We start from the raw sequence: 7,641 nt of genomic DNA, 5'->3' as shown, positions 1-7,641 counted from the left end.
ACATTGTACATCTGAATAATTGGAAAATCCTCCCAGAGAAGTTTTTGTTTCCTTTTTGTCAAAACTACTGCACTGAACCATATGAAACCATAGCCATTAGAGTTTTAGAAACTGAAAAGGTCCCCATTGAAACTTGAGAGGACAACATTTGTGAAAGATGTTGGGAAGGTAGAAATGACAAAATTAAATCAACCTAATCATATGAGCTAGCACCTATGTGGCACTTAATGGTTTGATCCTTACAACAATATTGTGAGGAATTATCTCCATTTTACAGATGATGAAACAGAAACTGTCAGGGGTTATGTAACTTGCCCATATATCTAGAAAATGTGCAATGCCAAATTCAAGATCAAGACTTCAATTAAAAGCAAGAAAAGAAAAGGATAGATAAATGATACAGAGGGAAATAAGGTGCAAGAGTAAAGAACAAGAAAATCCATACACTACACAGAAGCCTCATTCATATACATCAAGAAGACTTCATTCAAGGGAAGAACTAGGAGACCCTGGACATGGACAACACTGATTGGCATCACACGCAGAACAAGAAAAGAAAACCATTACATGGTAACAAATAGAAAAGGACTCACTACTATTGTGGGAGTTTTCCATATAGTAGGTATTCAAGAGATGCTTCTCTGATTAAAATTGCATTAAAACAGTTCTAAAAATTAGAACCTAAGGAGATCAGGTACAAAGGAAAAAGAAATAATTGGAAAAATTTGTCCCCTAACACAGTTCTTCTTGAGTAAATAAATTAATCCCTCAGGGAGAAGGGTTAAGAGGGGAAGTATAAAACAGAGCATGATGATAGCCTTATATTATCTCCCTCCTCTAGCAAACACAATGCAAGATATTCACACAATGTAATTTCCCTCATAAGCCTTTACTTTCTTCCTTTCAGAATCTCAATGATACAAGGAGATCAGAAGACTGAGAATGAAGACTATGGAACTCCTTACTATGATCCAGTAAATAAGGGGTTTAACCAGTGATTGATCCTGATGAGGAAAAAGGGAAATACTTCTTCCTCTCCAGCCTTTCACTCCTATTTTGCTTAGTGATCAGCTTGTGATTCCAAGTAAGTGGTGCTCCTCCTGACCTGATTTAACAGTCAAATTCCTTCCAAACATATCCTACTTAACTTCTCTACATCCCCATCAGATCCTTTGATGCTATTAATGTGCTCATCTCTGCATGCTCAGGATGAGAGTCACTGTGACACAAAAGATTATCATTAACACTATCGTAGTTTCTTACTCCTTACTACTTGTTGGGAATATCTGTCTCTATTCCCTATCTCTATGATTCAAAGACCAAAAAGCCTTCAATTTCTTTCCCTGCATGATGAAAATTATCACCCTTTCTTCTTTCAATTCTTTTTTCTTCTCTTCCTGGGGAAAAGGATGATAGATTTGTTTTCAAAGACATTGATTTGTATCACAGCTGTATTTCTCACTGTTTGGAGGCAAGGTACCACATATCCATGGACCCTTCATTCCCTCAGGTGTAAAATGAAGGAGGTGGATTTGATAGTCACTAAGAATCCTCCAAAATACTTTTTCTCTTTTTTTCTTCCTCCACATTTTTTTGTTTCCTCTTCATCTTTCTTTTATTTTGTCACTTCTCCTGTCCTCATTCCTCTAAATTGGATTCTAAACCTCAGCCGTGCAGTCTCTTTTTTGATCATCTGTTCCTTTACCTGTTCCCAAACAACATTAGTGAAAAGGGAGAAGATTCTAGACATGCTTAGTAGCCAGTACTAGAGATCTCTGGGTCCCTGCACACCAGCTTACTTCTACTAAAGAGCTATAAAATGACTCAGTTACCTTCAATTAATGGCATACACTAGAAGCAAAATTCTGGATGAATGGAAAGTTTTAGGATATAAGAATAAGTCTCTTTAAGATGCCTCAGTAAGTGGAATTGGCTGTTAGAGCAGAGAAAATAATTTCCTACTTCCTGGAATAAAGAACCATATCACTGGTTAACAAACACATACAGAAAGGTTTTTAGTTTCTTGTGAAAGGGTATTCAATTGGCAGATAATGATTTAATTTATCAAGGACTTGGGAAAATATTGGAGAAATAGATCCAAGTTTGGTTAAAGAGGACTATGCCTGTTCTACAAATACAGAAGTGAGGCTTCTCTTCCCGTCTAGTTAACCTTTCCTACTAGTGGGATAGCAAGGAAAAAGACAACTAAAAACTGTTTCCAGGTGTCCTCTCCCACTAGGCTTGATCCGAAAGTGAATAAAAATGGGTGGACAAGCTATAAGAGGGATAAAATGTGAAGGATAATTCTCAATAAATCAAACCCCAAGAAGCTAATGAGGTAGCATCAATTATTGAAGCAAAGGAAAGTCCAGCCTCCTCAACCCACTGTCATTTCCAACAATTATGGTTGGTTCAGTAAGAAACTTTTATGTGTCTGAAGCAAAAATGTACAAGGATTTAATTCTTAGTCTCAAGAATCTTAGCATTTGGTAGACAAAAATATTCACAAGTAATTGTAACATTTATATCTTAGAAAGCAATAAATATGTAGCAGAGAGAGAAATCACAGAGTTGGGGAAAAGGAAATTCCCAGGAAAGAAATCAGTCCAGAGCTGGGTTTTGGAGAAAGAGAGGGATTTCGAAGGACATCATCAGTCTTGGAGGGAGTACATTGCAGGGGCAATAACTTTGAATTGCAGAATGGTGAGAAAGGAAAGGATTTGATCAGGGAACACCAAGTAGCACCGTTTATTTTAAACTTTGAGGAGAAAATTCCCTTACTTAGGGAATTTGATGGATAGCATTAGGTGATGACAAGTTTAAAAAGTAAAAAATATCTTCAGTTTCTCTAGAGTTTTGCCTTTTCAAAGGAGAAACCTTATTATGGCAGCATATTTGTTTGTAGGCAGGATTTCAGGAGGTAAGTGATAGCAGTCCCTGAATGAAGGTTACTCCCAGACACCATTCTGCTGATGGCATGAAACACTCTGCAATCCTTTCCCCTCCCTCTGTAAGACATAAAGGTTTACTTTGAGGGGACATGGAGTAATACGATCATACACTTGAAGCTGGAATGGATCTTACACATTAATAAGTCCATCCCTGTTATTTTACAAAGGAAAAAGAAGCACAGGGAGGTTAAAGGGTTTTGTCCAAAGTTATACATTAAATGTCTGAGGTGCAATTTGAACCTAGATCTTTCTGTTACCAAATTAAAAGTTCCCTCTCCTCCTTGGATTTCCACATTAACCAACAAACCTGCATGCATACTGTATTTAGGAAATATTGTGAAAAGAATAATAAAATTCCTGAACACTTACTGAATCTGACTGCTTCTGTTTCCTTTCTCAGGTAATAACAACAGGGAGTATGATAACAAAAACAATATATTTGTATAACATGTTTAGGCTTGGAAAGGACTTTACACGTTATCTCATTTGATCCCTAAGAAACCTGTGAGAGAGGTGTTATCATTAGCCCCATTTTAGAGAGGAAGAAATTGAGGTTTATTGAAATTGTCTATTTATGGTAACAGTGGCAAAATTGAAATTAGAAATTCTCCTTATTCTAAGTCTAGCATTGCTTCCTATAGTTGGGGGATCTTTGTACTTGTCTCACCCTGAAAGATTATCCTTACATAAAAGATTTTTAGACAAAGAGCTTGTAAAATGTCTCAGGAATGTGTAAAATATCAGTTTAATAAGGCATATATGGTCCTGCATATCATGAAAGTAAAGACAGCACAGGATATACCTTGCATTGCCCACAAAAGTTACCCTTGGGACGCTGAAAGAAAAGAAATCTTTCTAATTGAGTAGGTAAAGAAGGCAGATTATGGGAAGACATCTAGTGAATATAATCCCTAGTACCCAGATATGAGACCTTTAAAGAGTCTACACCTGGCAGTGATATATGTGCTAAGAGTAAGGTTAGCACATGCAGGGCAAGAAAAATTTGAAGTAACAAAGCACAGTGTAGTTGCATCACCTCTTCACACACAGTCTTTTTGTGCCAATTGCTGCAATGCATAAGGAGGTTCACAGGTTCCTGTGATCACCCGAGTTCTTTGCTTTTGTTGTTCTGGAGCACATATCGAACTTTTATCTAAACGGTAGAATGAATGGAAGTTTGATCAGATACAGACTATCACTGCATGTCTGAATTGTGCCACCTCAACATTCCCCATATTTAGCATCAGTCAATCAGCATCAGTTAAGTGCCTACTATATGCTAAGACCTTTGGTAAGTTCTATACCTGGAGTAAGTAAGCATGATTTTATTCCATCAGAGCAGCCCAACTTTAGTGAATATGGAGGTGAAGTAAAATTATTTTTACCACTGCTTCTGATTCTGGAAAAACCTGTACCTTATAACAAGAAGAGAGTTAAAGTTAATAATAGGAGCAATTCAAAGTAAAGGATTAGGAAGAAGAGTCATTAAAATGAATGTCACCAGAGATAATATTCATATGGGAAAAGAGTTTAGGCAAATATTTCCCCACAACTTTCAGGAAATCAAGCCCTGTAGCTTCTAATATAATATCAATACCTGATACTTATACAGGTTGCCCTGAAAGCCTTAGTGCTGTTTTAAGATTTAATACCTGAAAATTGCACTAAGACTTTTGGGACATCCTGTCTAACAATTTGAAGTTTGAAATGTACTTCATATTTGCTATTTCGTTGGACCTCCCAAACATCCGGAGATTAAAGTTATTATTATCTCCATCTTACTGATGAAGAAACAGAGGCTCAGAAAAGCTAAGTTATTTTCCCATGACAACAAAGCTAGTTAAGTGAAGAGGAATCCAAAATCAAATCTTCCTGACTCTATGTCTAACATGATATCCAGTAGCACCTTGCTTCTATAAAGATTGAAATTTCCCTCCCAGTCTATCAGTCTATCAATAAGCCCCTTTATTAATCATTAAAGCAGATTTCTGTTTTCTTTTAGCTTATAGGCAAATGAATATTTTTAGCATGAACAACATCTCCACCAATATTGCTGGTTTCCTCCTCCTTGGCTTCCCCTGTCATAGAGAGAACCAGATCCTCTTCTTTTCACTGTTATTGATCATCTACATTCTAACTCTTTTGGGAAATGGAGCCATCATCAGTGCAGTGGTCTGAGATGAGAAACTTCAAACACCAATGTATGTACTTCTGGCCAATTTCTCCTTCTTAGAGATTTGCTATGTTACTACCATCATCCCTAACATGTTGGTCAACTTCCTTTCAGAGACCAAGGTCATCTCCTTCTCTGGCTGCTTCCTCCAGTTCTACTTCTTCTTCTCATTGGGTATCACAGAATGTTTTTTTCTAGCAATTATGGCATTTGACAGATACTTAGCCATTTGCTGGCCTCTGCATTATCCAACCATCATGACAGGACGTCTCTGCAGCAGCCTGATGATCAGTTGCTGGGCACTTGGCTTCCTCTGGTACCTGGTCCCCATCATTATCATTTCTCAGATGTCCTTCTGTGATCCTAAAATTATTGACCACTTTCTCTGTGACCTGGGGCCACTGCTAGCTCTCACATGCACCCGAGTCCCTATGATGGAACTCACTTGTTTCACCTTGAATTCTTTGAACCTCTTTGCCCCTTTTGGATTCATCATGGGATCTTATGTCCTTGTTCCGAGAGCTGTGCTGAGAGTCCCTTCCACAGCAGGTCGGCTAAAAGCTTTCTCTACTTGTGGCTCCCATTTAGCTGTGGTGTCACTCTTTTATGGATCTGGGATGGTGATGTATGTGAAACCAACTGCAGGGCATGACTCTGGAACCCAGAAGATTGTGACTCTCTTTTATTCTGTTGTCACCCCATTCTTAAACCCTATGATCTACAGCCTTAGGAATAGCGAAATGAAGGATGCCCTGAGGAAAGTCCTAGGGAAAAGGGAATGAAAATCTTAATATGAGACCCTTCAGGGATCACCTAGGTCTTTATCATTCTCCTCAAGTGAAACAACAGGAAAAATTGATTTCTTTGCATACCTATTTACTAAACCTCGGTGACCATGGAATCTTATTGCTTTTCTATCCATGATATGACTTGCCCAGGATCACATGATAAGTATATCTCAGAAGAGGGAACCTGAACCTAGGTCTTCCTAGCCTGGAGGTCAGATTTTTATCCAACAGACCACCTTGGTTCTCAGGGTCTTCTGACTATAGAGGTCTATTGCATTTCTGGAGCTAAAGAAAATATAAAACAAACATTTTCAGCAAAATATGGTGTTCATAAATCAGGATGGAATGTGTGGTTGTGCTTTCCATATTTAAAAAGTGGTATAACATCCAGAGAAAATAATACAAAATGATCAGAAATGATTAAATAAAAGAGAGTGACAAAAGAGAGAAACTTAATATTTAAATTACAATCAGAAAAGACAAAGTTTAAGAGGATATCTATCTAAATGAGTTAAAACGTAATTTTTAACAAAAAATTGTGTCAGGCTACGTTAGACAAATAAGGTATGTAAAATTAAAAAGATAAGGAAAGAAAATAAGAAAAATGAGCATATAAGATCAATGAAAACAAAAATCAAGACATTCGAATTTCCTGTACATAAAAATTCTGTAAAGCTGTTATTTTTGCAAATAGTAACCCTTCCGTAAAACATGACTGTATTGAAGGGCTGAAGAAATAGAAATATTCTCAAAGATTGAAAGGACAGAATTATAGTCAATGCAGTAACCAATGAGGACTTCAGAACACTGGTGATTAAGAATGTGCTACCTCTTATGACAAAGATTCAAAATGAGACATAAATTGTCCAATTTCTATGAATCATTAATTATTCACCGTGTTACTCTTATGGTTCTATACATGGAGAAGAAAGGAACATTTTTCCAAGGGCTGAGAGACCTAGTGTTATAAATGGGCCCTGTTTTAGAGCATCCCAAATAAGGATCCAGACTCCCAAAGTGATGTTGTGATTGTTCCTGACCCATAGAGCATAGCGAGCTGGGGAATCCATGAAATCAAGACAATTTTGCTATGACGATGGAATGAGAGTATTACAGTAATCACTTAGAAGACTGAATCTTGAGAAGGAGTACTAGTTCGGATGAGAGAAAAAATTGTCCCCAACATGATCCTGCATTTTGAGGCCCTAATAGATTTGATTCTTGAAGAGTGGAAGACATAAAGGCTTCTGTGAGATTCTTCAATCTTTCAGGATGTGTACCTAAGGTTCAGTCCTGGGGCAAACACTCCACATAGCTCCTTAGATCATCTCTGTGTCTCCTTTTATTCCCTTCTTCAGCTATCAGTTTTCTGGAATTTCATGTGCTCCAGAGTCCAATCAACATTACACTCTAAGAAGCAAAGGCTTTTTGAAATGAGAAAAGCAATCACCAATAGTTTCTGAGAGCAAGTGAACTCAGAACATAGACGGATATAAAAGCAATTCTTTCTGGGTTTTTTTTCTCTGTCTGGTTGTAAATAAATGATTTCACAAAGCTAGTTCATAAAATGATTTGCATGATTTGGTCAACTAAATGAGAGTCATATTTCTTAGATATGTAGTGAACAACAATTGGAGACTTGAGTAACATGGTATGCTTAGACTCTGTATTTATGCTTTCTTGTGCACTTAAGAACTTCCCAAGGTAAGAAAATTCAAATGTTCTCGAG

General features: G+C 37.2%; 1 pseudogene; it reads left to right on the top strand.

Annotated features, from left to right (window-relative positions):
- The first annotated feature begins 4,964 nt into the window (after positions 1 to 4,964).
- LOC140513491 (olfactory receptor 11G2-like) lies at positions 4,965 to 5,906 on the top strand (annotated as a pseudogene).
- Positions 5,907 to 7,641: the final 1,735 nt, after the last annotated feature.

This window comes from Notamacropus eugenii, chromosome 7 (assembly GCF_028372415.1).
Source record: "Notamacropus eugenii isolate mMacEug1 chromosome 7, mMacEug1.pri_v2, whole genome shotgun sequence".
Lineage (NCBI taxonomy): Eukaryota > Metazoa > Chordata > Mammalia > Diprotodontia > Macropodidae > Notamacropus > Notamacropus eugenii.
This window is presented reverse-complemented; position numbering and strand designations above follow the sequence as displayed.